Source organism: Onychomys torridus, chromosome 3, assembly GCF_903995425.1.
Source record: "Onychomys torridus chromosome 3, mOncTor1.1, whole genome shotgun sequence".
In the NCBI taxonomy this organism is placed as follows: Eukaryota; Metazoa; Chordata; class Mammalia; order Rodentia; family Cricetidae; genus Onychomys; species Onychomys torridus.
The window spans coordinates 43,734,474-43,754,693 of NC_050445.1; the positions used below are offsets into that span (position 1 = coordinate 43,734,474).

The following is a 20,220-nucleotide window of genomic DNA, read 5'->3' on the forward strand; positions in this document are numbered from 1 at the left end:
AATCTTTAGACTCCAATAGCTGAGTTCGGACACCAGCTGCATCTTACCTACCTTCCCACTGAACTGTTAGGGGTTGTTTGCTCTTGTGTACACACGGGCCAACAGGGTAATACACTGCCAGAACATTTGCACACCCTAGCTATCATAATTGAGACACATAGGATTGTATCTATTTGACATTCCTGTTTTATAGAAATAGGAGGCAGACTGTATCCACACAGACTGAAAAATGCTGTGGAAGCACACCCAAACTCCCGCATCTTCCCAACAGATTCATTTACAAACTGAACACATACAACGCAGGTCTGTTCAGGCTTGCCCACACACTCCCCACAGGGAAAAAGAACAAATTAGGAATAAAAGTCACAACTCTGTGTATGACTTAAATTGAATATCCAATTATAAATTGGTACATCTAGCTGTCTAAATAAGATGTTTTAGCAATCTTGTTAAAGAAAAATCTTGGGCCAAATGTATCTAATTTTTAAAATCATCCTAAGATTAAAAAAAATTGTGCTTTACAACTTATAAGAACCTTGAAATCATTTCACTGGGTTTTAATCAAAGCATTTTGTACCAAATAAAGAAGAAAAAAGCACAACTCTAACTTACTTCCACTTACAATTTAGAATACACTAATGCATCAAAGATTGTATGAAATTAAATTAAGATTTCTTCTATGTAGTGGTTTGTGTCATTTTAATTTTACATAGCCAACTTGAAGATGTCCCTCAGACACTGTTACTGAGTGCTGCACTCACTGCAGGGAGACTGTGTGACACTTGCTACCTCCTGTAATTACACTGCTGCTACTTCTGTGTCAAAGCATGCTTTTGAAACACTGTAGTTATTCAGTATTTACAATGTTTTCATTTGAACTCCATGTAAAAGTCAAGTATGACTGTCTGACTTTAATATAAACACCATACTTGGAAGTCCCCCCCAAATGAAATGTAATATACTACATTTTTGATAACCAACACTTTGAAAGTTTTAAAAATATGTATTAATGTGGACCACCAACATTCGATCAAGATGCTGTTCCTTATTTAGGTTGCAAGCTTTCAGTCTGGCTTCAGTTTCTTTAACACAGAGAGAGAAATAAGTATTTCTTCCACAGCAATTCCCACATCATGTATTTCTTCTGAAATCACACTTTTCCTGCTGACTTCAGTGTGGTCCACCTCAGGGATAGAAGGGGAGTATCAGAATTCAGGATGAACTGATATGGTTCTTAGTTTTTCACGATACTCCCTTTTTTGCACTTTTAAAAACACAGTGAGTTAAAATACTGAACAGCAAGATAAAAGAGGAACAGTGTCTAAGAATCAAAACGTATTACCCATTTCTCCTATTATATCAAAATTTATAGTCAGAATTGTCTTTATTGACTTTATTTTTGTTTTTGTACACAAAGAAAAATCATGTTCATATCCATCAAGAACAAACCCTTAAAAAGGCAGAACTAGAAGACACGTGTCCTTCACCAAGCAAAGCTGTACTAAAGGTTCCAAACATTTCAATTTTTAAAACAAATATTTTCACATTCCTATGTTTACTTTTCATGTCTTCAGAATGTCACAGGAAACTGCAGCTTATGGTGAGTTACAACTGTGTTTAGAGTCCCAGCTCACTGTGTTGGGAAGCTTGCCATTCCATACCCAGCTTGGTTTGGAGGAGGTATTACAGGAGGAGGAGCTTGTCCTTGAGGAGGCTGAGCACCAAACCCACCCATCCAAGCAGCAGAAGGTGAATGATCTACTCCAAATTCTTGTTGGTTCCATGGCTGCCCATATACTCCATAGGGAGGCACTTGCCACCCGTTTGCCATATACTGCCCATACTGTTGTGGGTTTCCATACACTTGGCTCCATTGGCCCCACTGACTGTAGTCAACCTGTTGGAAGATTTAGTCATATCAGGAGATTCTTTACCCCAATAACATTTAACCACATGTCCTTCGATCATAGTACCATTCACAGAAACAATGGCATGGGCTGCACTTTCATGAGTTGAAAATCTGACAAACGAATAGCCCTTCTCAGGAAAAACTCTAATTTCCATAATTTGTCCAAATGGTGAAAACTTTTGTCTCATAAGCTGATCTGTCAGCCCAGAAGCAATTCCTCCACAGTACACAGTGCAATTTTTTGGACTTGACTGGTTTACTAAATCTTCAAATCTCAACTGCTTAGTGTTAAGTTTCTTGTGTACTTTTAGGGGCAGGTGGTTTACGTGTGGCCCAATTGGTTCTGATCCGTCGACCTCCCAACCACTGACCCCCCCCCCCCATATGCACAATTGCATTTTCTGCATCCAGTTTGTTATAAAAAGATATAAAACCATAGCCTTTGGACTTTCCAACTGCCAAGTGTTTAACTACCCAGGCATCCGATATTTTACCAAAGGGGGCAAATGCCGATTTGATATCTTCTGTTGTAATTTCTGGACTCAAATTCCCAACAAACACATGGAAGTGATTGGAAGTGTCTTTCTTCTGGCTGCTTGGTGTTGTTGCCCAGTTTACTTTGACCTCCTTTCCCAAAATTTTTCTCCCATTCATAGCAGCTAATGCAGCAGGTACATCTCTGTGTTCATAAAATTCCACAAAGCAATATGGGTCATTACTTGTATGCTCTGTTATCATTTTACAGCTTTTACAGGGTCCAATCTGACTGAATAACTGAAGTATAAGGACTTCTGTCACGTCTCTGGAGAGGTTACCTACTTATAGAGTCCAGGGCTGTCCGTTGTCTTCCATCATGGTGGCTGTGACTGAGTGATCCCAGGACAAGGGGGAGGGCAAGGTTGGGGTGAGGAGGAGGTGGGGAGGAGTGGGATGGGGGTTCCGGGCTCCCACTGGGGACAGAGGAAAAGGTACTGAACCCAGCTTTCCGGTCCGCTCCCCACAGCCTGCTCCGGACACTGATACTTTATATGTTTTATTTTAATATCATATTATAGGCACAGATAAAACAGAGGTAGTCTCTAAACTAAGGATCCCACTGAGCTGACTTAGAAAAATATTATTTTATATTCTGCAGGTTCTTTGTCAGAGTGGCAATGACTAAATTGGGCCTCCCTATTTCAAGTCAATGTTCTTCTCACTTGCATCCAGCCAGCTAATGTTGTCTTTTGCATTGCACACTCTGGGTGCAAACGCTTTATCTTGATTATTGATATTCATGTAGCTGTCTAACCAGGCACACAGTATGTGACGATGTAAGTGTCTTTGAATTCTTGTCAGGAACACTTTGCTCTCTTAAAGCACTTCTTCTGCAGCACTCTCCTCTTTGGTTACCTGACTGTGTGTTCTTGTAGAGAGGTCATAAAAGTTTTAGTTAATAATGAAGTTGAACAAAATCGCCAGAACACTGCAGACTTTATTCAAACTAAGCATATGATTATTATATATTATTTATTTGAGCTCTTTGGAAATGAGATATTGCCTACCATGAGAGCGACTAAAATAACTCTTAAATAATTGACAAAATTATACATCTTGAACTTACAGATAATAATTGATACTTTTTATATATGATACAAAAAATTAAGGAATTCTAATGAAGTTATCATCTAACTGACAATTAAATGATAATTTATGAAAGGAACAAAAAGACAGTTGTTAGGATCAGTGCAGCCTAGTTTCAGACCGGTATATGAGTGCTTGTTCAATAGGTCTCCTGATGAGGCAAAGCATCAGTGGATTTTAGGACAGTGCAGAATGCTATGGAACCTCATAGCCTGCACACTCCCTTCTCTCTCATAATACTGATGACTCTCATAGTGGCTTTTAGTGTCACTTTGTCTGTCACGCATACGACAGATGTGATCATCCCTGGAAACCTCATTTTTTTATTTAATATATCCCCCTAAAATTCTTTGAGAGATGCTGCTTCTCAAGTTCATTGTCTGGGGATACCAGCTGTCACTCCAGTCCCTGGGAGCTGTCCCGATTCAATACTGACAGGATGAGAGGCAGATCATCCCTCTTTCTGTAAATATGCTTTGTTAAGTTTTAAATGATAATTCTGTTCTATGTGCCCATGTTTACTACCTTTAAGTATTGTAAAGGCAGAATGTACCTGGCTCAATATTTGGCCAAGCTAGCAAAATGATAAGTATTGTTTTTGGTTTAAAGACGTTTTGATGCAAAAGTTGCAGGAAAATATATATTTGACATATTTGTTTTTGCTAAGCTTAACTTTGGAGGGAAGGAAAAACATCTGTTAGTATGGAAAAACATGCTTGTTTTTAATGTATAAATAAGGACGGCTGCAGCTACTCGGGAGCCAGCCACTTGTATGAAACACATCTGGTGGTCAGACAAGTCATTTCTTTGCACCGATGCCCCTTCCCTGTCCCAGGACTTGAACTCTGGCTGTGGCAGGACTTCAGCAGACAATCACTTAGCTAATTGCTACAAAGAATTGTAATTTATACCCTGTTGCTTGTACTCTTATTAAACGGTTCGAGCCAAAAAACTGTCTTCCATATCCAGAGGGCCTCCTCCAGTCCCCATGGGGCTCCACAGCCACCAGTCCATAGTTCATGGGCTTCCACTAGTGTGGATGGTCATCTCAGCATGTCCTCCCATCATGACCTTAAAGTTCCCCGCCTGCAGAATCCCTCCTCTCTCTCATCGATTGGGTTCCCAGAGCTCAGCCTGGTGCCTGGCCATGGATCTCTGCATCTGTGAGGGACACATGGATGACCCTGAGAAGGAGAAGTGGATGAGATCTACATGAGTCGACTGGGTGTTGAGGGGTGGCAGAGGGCAAGGAATAGGGGATGAGAACATAAGGAAATGAGAGGGTCAAGCTGGAACAGGGACAGAATGGGAGGGCAGGGAGGAAGATACTGATAGATGAGGACATCATGGGAATAGGGTGCTGGGAAGGCTCTCAGGAATCCACAAGGATGACCCACCTTGGTCTGATGGCAGTGGTCCAGAGGGTGCCTGGACTGGTCTACTCTGGTGACCAGTCTAGCAAATAACCTAGCTGTCATCATAGAACCTTTATCCATATTTCGCCTTTCTTATCAGCTCTCTTTCATGAATTTCATGACCGCCCTTAGTCTAATTTTATTGATGCTTCTTCACCTTTCTGGATGCTGAATCTTCATTAAGCTGTTATAATTTCCTAATTGTGTGCCTTTTACCACCTTTTATAAGTAAAATGGTGATCAGTTTGAGATCTTCACCAAGACAACTACTTACTGACTTTATCTGACTCATGATCTATTGTATTGTTAATCATGTTTTTCACTTGTCATAATGTTTCACGTTTTCGTCTTCCTTATTCTTTTACAAATTGTTATACAAAGTGTTTTAAGGATCTTCATTTCTGAATTTCACATTATGAAGATAATAATGATTGAGATTGAGAATATTAATTGGAATAATTATCCAATGTGCAAATAAAAAAATATCATTACATATTCATTTTTGGATAGTTTAAGTTACAGTTAATATAGAAAACTATATACTAGGAAGTCTGTAATCAATCCATTTAAAAGCACAAAGATAAATTAAAGTGTCATTATGACACTAGAGTTGGAATGAACAAGAAAAACCCAATAAAATGAGGGAGAATATAGCAAAACAATGTTTGATAGGGACACAGGGAGTTAAACACAAGCCTGGGAATAATTTTGCAATTTTTTTTCTTTCTTAAACATCATTTTAGAAGTGAAATTTGTATTGTTATGCAATGTGCCTAGTCTTTGTAAGCCTAAGGAGATTTATAGTACAGTTTAAGCTAAGGCTACTTGACATAATATCTGTGATCATCTGTGATAATCCTGCACAATGATCCACATGGTTATGGGAGGACACCCTGAGCTCCCACTGCTCGCTAAGGAATCAAATTTAATAGTTAATGGTTGCTGAGGAAGAGGAAGTGTTTAGTTAGTAGTCGTCATTATTTTAGTGTATAACTGACCACTCATGCTTATGCAGAAAACCTTAGTTAAACACATACACATGTAGAGTTCTGAAATCAGGCAAGAGGTCTGTGGAGAAGGAGGATGGATAATTGGAGTGGATATAGTCCAAGAAAGATAGGAGAAAGTTGGGCTCTGCTTCTTGAAGAGATTTGGCTAAGGGTGCTAAAAGTTAACGCACAATTCCTTTGCAAGGTCAAGAAAAAGACATAGGATTATTTCATAATAAATAATAATCCTGGAATTATTTAAGTTAGTACAAATTCTTGAAATCAATTTAAAAACCATATTACCCCCAATTCATTGTTGCTGAGAAGAGTTCTTCCCACATCTATTATACAGTAAAAGTATACAACTGACTTGTGAAACCCAAACACTGCAGTTTTGACTAAATACTGCTATCAAAATCTTAGACTTAGATGTCCAAAGCATATCACTTGGTGATAGATCATGCATTGTCCCAAAGCCTTCTCTTGTAGGAATGATAAATATGAAGAATTTCTATTTTCTTGTTCTCCCCTTAAGATTATTTAAAAAACAAAAACAAAAACCAAAAAACTATGCCAAATACACTTATTGACTTATTTTTTAATTTATTCATTTTGAGGCTGGAAAGGTGACTCAGCATTTAAGAATAGCTACTGTTCTTGCAAAAGAACTGAATTCAGTTTTACACACACATAATGTTCACAAATGCAACAACTCCTGCTCAAGGGTATTCTCCACCCTCTTCTTGCCTCTGTGAGAACCTGCACTAACATCAGATTCTCACAGACAGATACACATATGTAAACAACTACAATTAGAAATAAATCATTTTTAATTAATATAGGTGATTTCAGTTAGTGTCCTAAGGTTTTAGCCGGGGCATACATACACACTCACCTTCTCCAATTGAGTTCCAAAGCTGAAGGTAGTTTCCTTAAGTAACAAATACACATCTCTCTCTCTCTCTCTCTCTCTCTCTCTCTCTCTCTCTCTCTCTCTCTCTCTCTTTAGTTTACTGTGCTAAATACTTTACCCAGGAAATGTCTTTTTGCAAATTTTCTAAAAATACTGTGGTGTTTAAAAAAGCTGCAGGAATGTTAGGATAAATAAAGGGCAGTCTATGACATCATATACTACTTTATACAATCGGCTGTCAGTCATTTGTAATTATGTCAACTACTGGCCCTGATTTTACATTTAAATTTCAGTGTAAATAGATAATGTTAGCCTATAGAAGAAAAACTTATATGCAGAAACAAACATATTCAGCATAATTATACTTTGACTTTGTGATCTCTGAATGAGCAAAAGTCATTAAGGTAAAGCAGTAAACAAACTTGCTAAAATGATATATATGTTTTAATGTTTGAGGCTACCCTTTAGCCATATTAAATAACAGACAATATTAAATAAAAAATTCATTTTATCTTATTGTACAGTAAATATTGCCAGGAATTACCTAAAGGAATTTCAGATATAGGTGATTTATAAGTGAACAATATATATGCAGCTACTATGATTGCTATGTGCATACCACAAAGGTGGTCACCTAAGCTACATGAAACTCATAGATACAATGAAAAGTCAGAAGCCATCAGCTAGAACTTTTATGATCGCCACCTGATCCTTTTGCCCTTTGGTCATTGAATCTCAAACTGCTTTCCTGAGTCATAGCCTAGAGTGGCGCTTTGTTTGATTCCTTTATTTTTAGCAACGCGGACAGTAGTGCTTTTCACAATGTCTGATGTGAGAAAAGCATGTTGACAGTAGCATGAATAAGACACAGCAACAGTGGCACAGGTTTCAGCACTGTGAAACACAATGAACAGGGAAATACAAAGGGAGGGAGAAGCTATGCGCAGACATTGAGGAGGTACATAAGTCTCAGAGGAACAAACTGTTCTGTGGAGATCAGTTGCTGAAAGCCATGAAGAGAACAAAAATCAAATTTTACCCTCATCAGCAGCCTGACAACTGCTCCCAAGAACTTTTATTTTCTCTTTCTCCCCTTAACATTATGGTATTACAAGCTATGTCAACCATATTTATCAATTTCATTTTCCTACAGAATTATTGTCCAATGTTGTGATGCCTGTCTGCCGTTCTCACTTTATTCACTATCAGAAGTACATTAGCCTATGCTACATAAATATTCCTGGCTAGCTAGTCATGGATTGCTGAGCATATGTCCCTTTGGAGGACCCCAGATTAGATGAATGCAACATGAAACCACATTTAAAACCTCCAAGTAATTAGATAAGGTAAGATAAATTTGGCCTTCGCTGTTTTAATGTTTAAAGTAACTCCTTCCACAAATTCAGCACTGCTAGTTACCAAGAATTTCCATTCCCTTTTCTGTTTCACCCCTTTTCATAATGAACATCTGGAAATTGTAAAACAAATAAGCAAAAAGCCATCTGTACATATTTTACATTTTATATTCACCTAACATAAAATCTACCTTCATTTTTTTTCCAAGCTAAATTAGATAAAAGAAAAAAAAAATCTCAGAAAAACTGCCAGGCACACAGAATGTTTCCAGTAAATACATTTCTTCCACCCTTGAGTAACTGTAGTTATGAAGCAACCAAAGATGTTTGGTAGCAGACAAAATTAAAAACAAACAAACAGAAAAGAAAACCACAACTGATGATGATCTTTAAAATCACAACCAACATCAACAAGTTTCCCTGGTGTTTCAGTATATCTAAATACACTTGGTAATGTTCACACAATTGCAAAAGCACCAAATGATATATTTCACAAGCATGACTCATTAAAAGACACCAATTATCAATGCAAGACCATGTACATCAGTTGATAATGGAAGAGGAGGAAGGGAATCAAATTAAATTCATCACAGTGACACTTAAAATTCAGTTTCATACAATGCTTCAATACTTAACTGTGTCACATAACATCGCTTCCAGCTATTTACTTCACTAGATCACCCCACTCTACTTGTATTTCTACAGTTGTGCACAGCATACAAAACACAGGGTTTGTAAATAGGACATGCACTGACTTGTCTAGATTTACTCTCAGAGATTTCTAACATCAGTAAGTACACTTAGAAATAAATATTGCAAATTGTTTCCATTTTTCTGTAGGTAACTCTACAAAATTCAGTTATTTATTTTCCAATGTTTCTATGCCATTTATCCTTATGCTACAATGTCAAAATATATAAGGAATTAATGCAAAGAACAGTTGACAGAGTATTTGTTAAATACAGTTTGATGTAAAAATATACAAATAGGTTAAATAATTTCCATTAGCATGAAATTAAGCTTGGTTTTCAACTATAGAAGTTGCTTTTTTATGTTATCTTTATCAAATAACACCTCCCTTCAAACCACTTCCCCACATGGTCCTTTACTATTCTTGAAAGGTACATTTTTCCCTCAGTCCAAATGGATTTAAAATTAGTTAAGGAAGGAGTACCAGAGGAGAAAATAATGTGAAATTGCAAATGATTAAGACTTATTTACAAGATGACAGAATCTCAAACAGTTTATAGTCAGGAGTACAAAGTGCATATCATCCAGTTTAGATGAAAGTTAAGAAAGCAAAATTTAGGACAGATTGTGATGGAATTGATGCAGAGCTTTGGAAAGTGAGAAGATAGTAAATGTTCACTCCTGTTCAAAGAATGTATTCCTGTCTGTGAAGCAGATGGGATGGAAAAAAGTGATTCTTTTGAGAAAGTGGGTAAGCAGTTTGCACATTTGAAATAGGAAGCATTCTTCCCTTGCAAAGAATAGGATAGGGAGGCACATTCAGCAGCAGCAGAAAAAAGCAGGAAAAGCCAAAGAGGCTTTCAGATCTATTGCTAATGAAACATGTGTCTGATTTAAATCAGAAATGCCCATATGCAATTATGGTTTGTTTGTTTGTTTTTCTTTACTCTTTGGGGGGCCTACCTCTCTGCTCTCAAATAATCACATGGAGAAATAATCCCACAGAGACTTACTCTTTCTTATGAATGCCTGGCCTTAGTTTGGCTTACTTTTAGTCCACTTTTCTTTTTTACTTTTTTCTTCCTTTTTAACTTCTTTAAAAATTTTTTTTTATCTTTTATTTTTACATTCCAATCCAAGTTCCCCCTTCCTCCCCTTTTCCCGCCCCACACCTTTCCCCATCAATCTCCCTTCTCCACTCCTCAGAAAGGATAAGGCCTCCCTTTAGGAATCAACAAAGTCTGGCATACTAAGTTGATGCTGACCTAGCCCCTCTCCACTGTGTCAAGGCTGAGCATGGTATACCACTCTAGGGAATGTTTTCCAAAAAGTCTATTTTTCTTAAATTATCCCATCTACCTATGCCTCTGAGCTTTTTCCTCTCTCCCTTTCTGTACATCTTTTCATCCCTTCTTATTCCATGTCTGGTTGTGTGGCTGGGTGACTGGCTTCCAGCATCCTCCTCTCCTTCTTTCCCACTCCTCCCTCTTCTCTTTTTCTCCTCCCATTTATTGTTTGACTGGCAGCCCTGCCTATGTCTCTCCTGCCTAGCTATTGGCCATTCGGCTCTTTATTAGACCAATCAGGTGTTTTAGAGAGGCAATGTAACACAGTTTCACAAAGTTAAACTAGTGCAGCATAAACCCAATGCAACACATCTTTGCAACATTAAACAAATGTTCCACAACATAAAAAAATGAAACACATCTTCACCTAATATTCCAAAACACCCGTGTGTTCCCAGTTTGTGAGAGGCATTTACATAAAATGTCTGAAAATTTTGAGATTGGGGTCTAAGAAATTAATATAACAAAATTTCTTGGAATTGATTAACACATTTAATAAAGTAATAGCTAGAAGCATTATACAAAGTATCATGAATAGGTATGACTGATATCCAAGTTGAAAGAGACAATTCCAGAAGACATTGTTATGTCAGATTTTAAAGAAAAAGATGGAATATTATAATACAACGTGGAAATAAGTGAGGGAATAATTTTTAAGTGAAACAAAATATTCAAGAAATTAAAAGCAGCTGCTCAGTTGCCCCTTTTAAATAAAGAAAAATCCAGATGGTATGCTTGAATTGTTGTCTGGATTCTTTCATTTAGTACCCAAGATAGAGTTCCGGGATTACTGAAGAATTAAAAACTTCTATGACTTTACTGAACTCATACCTTCAATTTATTAATTTCCTCCTGTTTAAGGATATGAAATGAAGAAGAGAGGAGGCTATTCTACAAAGAGAGGGAGGAAAGTACAGAGATATTGTATGTAATATAAAAGTCAATATGAACTTTCCTTAAACTTTGGAATTCACATGTAATTATGATTTCTCATCTGTAAAATGGCCTATCTTTTTCTATTAAGTCTATTATCTATTTTTATTTGTCACTACTCATAACACTTCTATCTTTTAGTTTTTCAGCTAACATAGTTTTTTATCTCCTTTTTTATGCATTGTTTAGAAAAGTCCCAATATTGATGAAAACAACTTATCAAGCATGCCTAAGATGCCAAACACATTGGTTTCTGCCTGGATGTTATTAGGAAGGGGAAGAGTAGAAAGAGAAATCCATAAGCCATGCATGAAAAATTTTTAAAAGTTATTTGAGAAATGAAGTGAAAACTTCTCTGAGATGCATACATTCATTAAATTAATTTTATTTCATTAGAGATAGAAATACAAGATTAGAAAGCAAGAGCAAAGTATTCTATTCCACAACTTCTATCTTTTATATCTTTACCTTACTCAGGGTTAGGATACTTTTTTCTAAATACTATTATTACCAAGTTACTTCAAGGCAACCTACAAATAATATGTTATTTTAAAATATTTTTTGTAATCTCATTTGAATATCTCCAAGTAGAAGGAAGTTTCCAAATGAATAGATCACAGTTTGTGTTCCTTGCATGTGATTTTTCTCTAGTTCCTCATCACAATAACAAGGACACAGGCTGCCAGGAAGCAACACTCTAAGCTGTACTGGAGATGTGAATCAGGTGCACATTGTTACAAGAAGACTGGGATACATTTATTTCCTTTTGTCAGCTGCAAACACAATTTTCAAAAACACGAAAAGTGGATTTTACTGGGAAATGAAATAAACACATCAGAATCTGTATCGTTACCCATGACTTATTGTGAGCTATATCCTGGATATTCTTCATTGTACTTTAGAAGAACATTAGATATTATCAGTCCAAAGGGAGATAACTGTTCACATTTTAACTATCTTGAAACAATGTTTTGTATTTTTCTATCCAAGGATTTTATTCTATAGTCATGACAAACTGCATGTTTTGTTTTCCTAATACAAGTTTTAGTATATTTAATAAAAATAGAGTCAGTATTGAGGACTCATGCAACTCTTTCACTAGATGAGAAAACTCAGTAAGATATGATTTTGCAACTTGAAATATATTTTTTCTCTGTTATTGTATGTGTGTGTGTGTGTGTGTGTGTGTGTGTGTGTGTGTGTGTGTGTTTGTGTGTGTGTATACGGAATGCACAGGGCATATGCATGTGAAAGTTCTTTAGGTCAAATGAGAGGGCTCAAAAAACACATCACATAAACTTTAATAAAACCACCAGGATTAAGCAGGCCTGACACTCAGTTTTCCATTAAAGGATCCAGAACCTTCTATTCTAGGTGGAAACTGGGGAAAAAATAATCCAGGAACTCTACTTGTTCAATCAAGCAAGGAAATACAAATAGCTGATCAAGATTTCACTGAATATACAAAGCTGGCAATGATGTAGCAGTAGAAATAAATGTGTTCACAAACCATAAAATGCAAAATTGAGCAATGAATTAGGCAAAAAAAAATTAACCATCACAGAACAATAGGCACAAAGTTCAGAAAATAGCAAATGAGCCTGGTGACTTATATTACTGAGGAACTAAACTGAGGTATTAAGATTTAAGAAGGGGGAATCTAGGCAGAGAGAATAGATTGCTTGGGGGAAGAGATGTAGGAATATGGACTAAGAGACCTCTGTAGCTCACAAAAACCAGCTACCAGAATAAGAAAGAAATAGATCAACAAAAAAATCTTGTCAATTATTTAGCTGAATACTGAAAGACTGTGTGAGGTCAGCATAGAGTTATACAAGTATATGCATACATTTGAGAGATTACAAAAGGGAAACAAAAAAGAGGGGGTAGGGAGGAGAGTGAGAGGGGGGGAAGACAAAGGGAGAGGGGAGAACAAGAGCTCACAATCTTAGCACTTATGTGACACACTTGAACCTGCAGAAAATTAATTATAGTCTTCAAAGGAAGAGGAAACACACAAATACATACGATGAAACAGTTCCTAAATCTCTCTTTAAAAAATAGAAACTATTACCTGTTGCACCAATCCTAAATGGTCTTACAATAAAAATCTGGAGCCAGATATTGGGGTAAATGCTGAAAGATCAGAGGAAACAAGCCTCAGCCGCTTCTCTCTTCACCAGCTCCTCAGCTCATCCTGTCTCCAGGAATCCTCAGACTAAATGCCTCTGAGTCCTCAGCAGAAAGGGCTTCTAGTTCCTGTCTCCTCATACCTTGTATGCCTTTTTCCACCCAGCCATTTCACTTCCTATCTCAACCTTCCTAACACTGGGCATGTGTGCTTCCCAAATATTGGGGTTAAAGGTGTGTGCCACCACTGCCTGGCTCTGTTTCTCTCCTAGACTGGATTAATTTCCTGCAGTCTAGGGTGGCCTTGAACTCACAGAGATCCAGAAGCACCTCTGCCTCCTGAGTGCTAGGATTAAGGGTGTATGCCATCACTGCCAGCTCTGTACGTTTAACTCGGTGACTGCCTCTCTCTGATCTTCAGGCAAGCTTTACTTCTTAGATTACAAATATCACCACAATTACCTTTTAGCCTCTGAAAGGTTAGTAAAATCTGTAATGAGCATGAAGTAAATGAGTTAAGGCACTAAGACATAATAATTGCTCAAAACTAGTGATGATGATAAATCATTAACACCAACAGAAGGAAAGGAGGCGTTGGAGAACATGACAGTTAGACCCGGTTCCTTAGTGGAAACAACATAGAGAGGAAGTGCTCGTTCCTGAGTGGAAACAATGTTAAAAGATAACCAAAGACATAATCAAGGAACATAGGAGAGGCCTATGTTCAGGAGTATGACAGGAGTTTTAACTCGAGTTTGCTTTCTAGAAATTTGGTAAAGGTTTTTATTTCACATTCATCAAGATCACTGCCTATGCTTTTTCCCTTCTTTTAATGCATGTGTCTGGCTCTGGAATCAAGATGATGCTGGTCTCATAAATGAACCTGGAAGTTATTGCACTTATGTAAATTTTGGGTGAGTTTGAGGATTATATTAATTCTTTTTTTGAAAATTTAGTTGAATTTGCTGGTTACACCATCTGGTCCTGGGTGTTTGTTGGAGAACTGGTATTTCTAACTCAGTCACCTTCCAAGTAGGATTTTGCAGACTTCTGGTTTCTTTTTGAGTCAGTCTTGGTAAATTGTATGCCTGACTCCCTTTCAGGTAATAACCCTTCACATTTGAATGATGCAAAGTTTTACACTGTTGCTAAAAAGAATCATCTCCTTGCCCCCAATTTGTCCTTAAAAAGATCTAATGCAACCCCTGCCAACACAGTTATATCTTCTTTGACTAGGAGGCAACATTAACTAACTGTCTTTTTCATTTTCCAAAGATCTATATTCAATTTCATTCCAGTCTGCTCCCAATTTTGTTTTCTCATATTTTATCTACAATGTATGCTGTGCACTTTCTACCCTTGTCTGTGAACTGTTAGAGATTATGACATCCCTTCAATAAGTCAGAATCATTTCCAACTCCAACTTACTTTGTCTATTGGTTTTCCCGGTTTTTTTTTTTTTTTTTTTTTTTTTTTTTTTTTTTTTTTTTGGAAGACTAGAAATAAAGGAAATTAAACAAGAACCAAAATTGCATTACCTATATAAATGTATAAATATTCATATAACTGATAATAAGAGAAATGCCTTAATTGAAGTAGTTAACAATTGAAAAGGCATTAGAATTAGAATATCAGTATGTTGCAGTAACTAGTAAATGAATATAATGTGACATTATGCATAATCAGTATGTGGTAATATCTCCATCCAAAATGAATCCCTAACCACGGTGTATCTCCTGATATCTTGCCAATGGATTAGAAGCTAATAGAAATTTAAAATTGCAGATGACATTTTTCTCTTTTATTAAAAATAATTTTTGCTCCTCTAATATATTCTGAGTATTATTTCCTGTCCTTTTACTTTTCCTAGTTCTTCCCCACCACCTCTGCAACCTGGATTCCTTCCCTCTTTCTTTACTTATTAGAAAACATACAGGTTTTTAAGGCATAATAAATAAATAAATAGATAGATAGATAGATAGATAGATAGGTAAGTAAATATGCCTATGGTAGGACACCTTACACAGCCTTGATGCAGGGAGGAGGGGCTTGGACCTGCCTCAACTGAAAGTACCAGACTCTGCTGACTCCCCATAGGAGGCCTTGCCTTGGAGGTTTTCATAATGGGGGGTAAGTTGGGAGGAAGGCTGAGGGATGGGAGGAGGGAGGAGAGGGGGATCTGTGGTTGAAATATAAATGAATAGAAAATTTCTTAATAATAAAAAACAAAAAAAATATATAATTTGTTATTTATTTTGTGGAAGTTCACAGTTAAGTGATTATAAACAATGGACTTTGAAGGATAAAAATATTTATACAATTTTAATGTATTGTAACAAATGTCTTACTCTGGGAAAAGGTATTGACAGCGAGGAAGCCATGCATCAGTGGAAATGGGAACCCACGGACCACTCAGGCAAGAAAACCAGATGGCTAACTGCATATTAGCAACTCTCCTCAGCCCCTTGAATTTGTCTTCCAGGCTCATCCCCAGCTCTGCAGCAGACCACCTGCAGTGACCTTCCCTTCCTCTCTGGCCCCATCTGATGGTTTTAAAAATGATATGCAGTGCTGGTTACCATGTGGAAAGGTCATGAAGCATGAAAAAACCCAGTATCAGAGCTTTATTAGGAGTGGGTGGGGGACAAAAGACCCAGGCCTGGGGAGAAGCACATGCAGAGATCAGAGAGAGGGAGGAGAGATAGAGATGGGGGACAGAGAGAACAGAACAGAGGAGGGGGTGGGTTCTGTCTCTGGCTCTTTAAGGTGCAGGTGGGCTTACATGTGCAGGTTGTGTGACCACACCACGTGTACACATAATCACCAGTGCACATTGATGACATAAGACGCAAGACCACTTGCCTAGCTCCTCAACTGCGCATGTGCAGTCATGAAGCTGGAGTGTGACACAATCCCAACACCATCTCCAGCAACCATACTGATTTCCCCTTCAAACTTTCCTCCCTGACTCTTTGCTTTATCCCAAAAGGCATTTCCTGGGAACTCGCAGGCCAATCAGATCAGGGAACCACGTAGGTTAATTGCAGATCTTTACCTCTCCCTCCAATCAAATCCCCAGATTGGTGCACAGCTGGGCAGCAGACCACTGCAGCCTCCCTTTCCTTCCTGCCCCATTCTGAAGAGGATTGCATAGCTCTTTCCCTAAAAACTTCCCTTACCCTGCTCATTGCTTCATTCCAGCCACCAACAGGCGCTCCCTGGGAACCTGCAGGCCACTTTGACCAATGAAGCAGGTAGGTTTACCTCGCCTCCATTCCTCTGACTCCAGTCCTCTAGTCTGATCTCCAGCTCCATAGCAGACTTTCTGCTTGAATTCTGTTCACTCTCTGCCCCCATTCCCAGGAACGAAGTAGATCTTGATAGAACATTCTGCTTTTCTCAGTCTTGTGGCTCCCCTCAGTCATCATTATCCCATCCCCATTACTGAGTTTCTCCTACGAATACCTAGAAACACATTTTACTTGGAACCCAGTGGCAACACCTATCAATATCCCAGGAAAATTTCTTACCAGACAATACACAGCCACCACATTCTTCTAAGAAAAAAGAGGGCAACAAACCAAAGAATAAAACACCCACCCAGGGAAGACAAGACCAGATGTAAGCACCTAGAATTACAATTGTCCCAAACCCAAATGCATAGATGCCAGTATAAAATAACAATCAGTAACAGCTAGGACAATATGTCTCCACTAGAGCCCAGTAACCATACCATAGAAGATTCTGAGTGTTTCAACATAGTCTAATCACAAGAAAAATACCTTTAAAATATCCTTTGAGAATATTATAGAGCCTCTTAAAGATTAAATTAATAAATCTTATAAAGAAATATTTGAAAACAAAATAAATATTGGAAGGAAATGAATAAAATAGTTTTACACCTGAAAGTGCAAATAAAATCAATAAAGAAAACCCAAACTGAGAGAATTCGGGCAATGAAAAATTTAGGCACTCAAAGATGAAACTAAGAGGTAAGCCTCACCAACAAAATACAAAAGAAAGAAGACAGAATCTCAGGCAATGAAGATGAAATAAGAAATGCTTACCTAGGTTAAAAAAAAAAAAGTTAAATCTCAAACTCCTTGTACAAAACATTCAGGAAATCTGGGACACTATTAAAAGATCTAATCTAAGAATAAAAGGAATAAAGGAAGGAAAGTAAACTCAGGTCAAAGGCACAGAAAATATTTTCAACAAAACTGTGCAAGAAAATTTTCCTAACTTCAAGACAGAGATGCTTGTGAAGGCAAAAGAATCTGACAGAACATCAAATAGACTGAACCAGAGAAGAAATTTTCTTCAGTACATAATAATCAAAACTCTAAATGTATAGAACTAAGAAATAATATTAAAATCTGCAAAGAAAAAAGACCAAGTAACATATAATGACAGATCTATTAGAATAATATCTGACTTCTCAGTGGAGACTCTAAAAGCCAGAAGGACCTGGACAGCTGTTCTACAGACACTAAGAGACCAGAGATAGCACACTAGAATACTATATCCAGCATAATGGATACAGAAAATAAGGCATTCCATGATAAAACCAAATATAAGAAATATCTGTCTACAAATCCAGCCTTACAGAAGGCACTAGAAAGAAAAGAGGTTAACCACACATAACAGTACACAGGGCATAAATAATCTCAGACAATGAAGTCAAAAGAGAGGACACACACACACACACACACACACACACACACACACACACACCACAAACACCACCACAACAAAGGCAACAACAAAATAACAGTGATCATCAAACACTGCTGATTGATAATTTTTAATATTTGTGGTCTCAATTCCTCAGTAAAGAAGACACAAACTAACAGAATGGATGAAAAAAAAACAGGATCACTTTTGATGCACCTAAGAAACACACCTTAACATCAAGAATAGACACCAATTCAGGGTGAAAGGATGGAAACAGATACTCCAAACAAATGGAGTGCCTAAGAGGCAAGCTGGTGTAGCCATTTTAATATCTGACATAATAGACGGCAAACCAAAACTAAGCAAAAGAGAGAGAAGGACACTACATAGTTATCAGCAGAAAAATATACCAAATGAACACCTCAATTCTTAATATCTATGTGCCAAACACAAGGAAGGACACCTGTGTTTGTAAAAGAAACACTGAAAAAAACAAAAAAAAAAAGAAAGAAACACTACTTCAGCTTAAATCACATGTTGACTCTTACACATTGATTATGGAAGATTTCAATACCCTAGTTTCATTAATATACAGGCCACCCAGACAAAAACTAAACAGAGAAATTCTGGGGCTAAATGAAATAACAGTAACAGCCAAATATAACTAAGAAATATTTACAGAACATTTTGCCTGAACACTAAAGAAGATACCTTCTTCTCAATACCTCACTAAACTTTCTACAATATTGACCACATACTCAGACAAAAATCAAGACAGACACAAGAAAATAACACCCTGCATCTTATCTGAACATCACATATTATAGCTGGATACCAACAACAGAAACAATAGAACCTCAGTTTCACAGAAACTGAACCACTCTCTACTAAATGAAAAACTGGTCAATACAGAAATAAAAAATTAAAGACTTTCCAAAATTCAATGAAAATGAATGCACAGCAAAGCCAGACTTAAGGGACCCAATGAAAGTGGTGCTAAGAGGAAAGTTCTTGGCAGTAGGTGATTACATAAAATACTATCAACAGCACACCTGATAGCTCTAGAACAAAAAAGCGCAGTCAAAAGGATTAGATAGCAAGTAGTACTCAAATTCAGAAATTTGATTTGGAGAAGAGGAATTTGTCTACTAATTTTCTAGCCTGGAGAATCCTGTAAATTCCCAGGGTATGCTAGCTGGAGTTGAGGACTTGTCTATGGTGAGGGTCAGGGGAAGAAAGTTTGGAGGGGAGAATTCATGTGATACACTGGTGATTACTTCAGTAAAGGAAACAAAGGCCAAAGCAAGTTTCTGCTACAAAGCTGGAGATGAGAATTGGGATAGGATTTGGAGGAGATAAAGAATAGGTTGACATACACCCTGAGCCAACCTGCTTCCCTAGCAGGCTTGGTCTCTGAGTTCTTAGGGAATCTTGGATGACAAGATTAAGGATATTTTATTTTAAGACAAAGGGACACAATGAGAATGTACAGTCATCCATAATCAGATGTGGAAAACTCAGCAAGGTAAATGTCTTGAATTAATTCATGATAAATGACAACAAAAAGTTTGGTAAAAGAAAACTAAGACTGAAGGGATGTGAAAGAAAGATATGAAAATGTCAAACTTTAAACATTTTTCTAGGGCTGGTGAGATGACATAGCAGGTACAGGTACTCAGTACCAAGTCTGGCATCCTGAGATCAATCCCTAAGGTGAAGAGAATAGAAGAAGAAGGAACAATGTAGAAGTAGAGCAAAACAAGTTGTTCTCTCTCTCTCCCACCTTCATCCCTGTTAATAAATAAATAATGGCAAACACTTTTTATTTTTCTACTCTGTTTATTAGTCATTTTTATAAGTGCACACACACTTTTTGAATCACTTTTATTTATTTATTTATCATTTCTTTACTTTTTATTTTCTTCCCTCCACTTCAGCCTCCCCATCCCAACCCACACCTCATTCCCTCCTACAAGAAGGTAAGGCCTCCCACTGGGAGGTACATTTAGTAGAGGCAGGTGTAAGCCCCTCCTCCTGCCTCAAGGCCATGCATGGTGTCACATCATAGGTAGTGGGCTCCAAAAAGCTTGCTCATGTACCAGGGATAGACTCTGATCCCACTGCCAGCACCCCCCCAAAGCAGATGAAACAACACAACTGTCTTGCTATGCAGAGGTCCTAGTCCAGTCCCATGCAGGCTCCACAGATCTTGATCCAAGTTTCATGAGTTCCCACTAGTTTGG

At 37.5% G+C, this 20,220-nt stretch overlaps 1 pseudogene; it reads right to left on the reverse strand.

Annotated features, from left to right (window-relative positions):
• Positions 1–1,603: 1,603 nt before the first annotated feature.
• Positions 1,604–2,764, reverse strand: LOC118580461 (annotated as a pseudogene).
• Between the last annotated feature and the right edge of the window lie 17,456 nt (positions 2,765–20,220).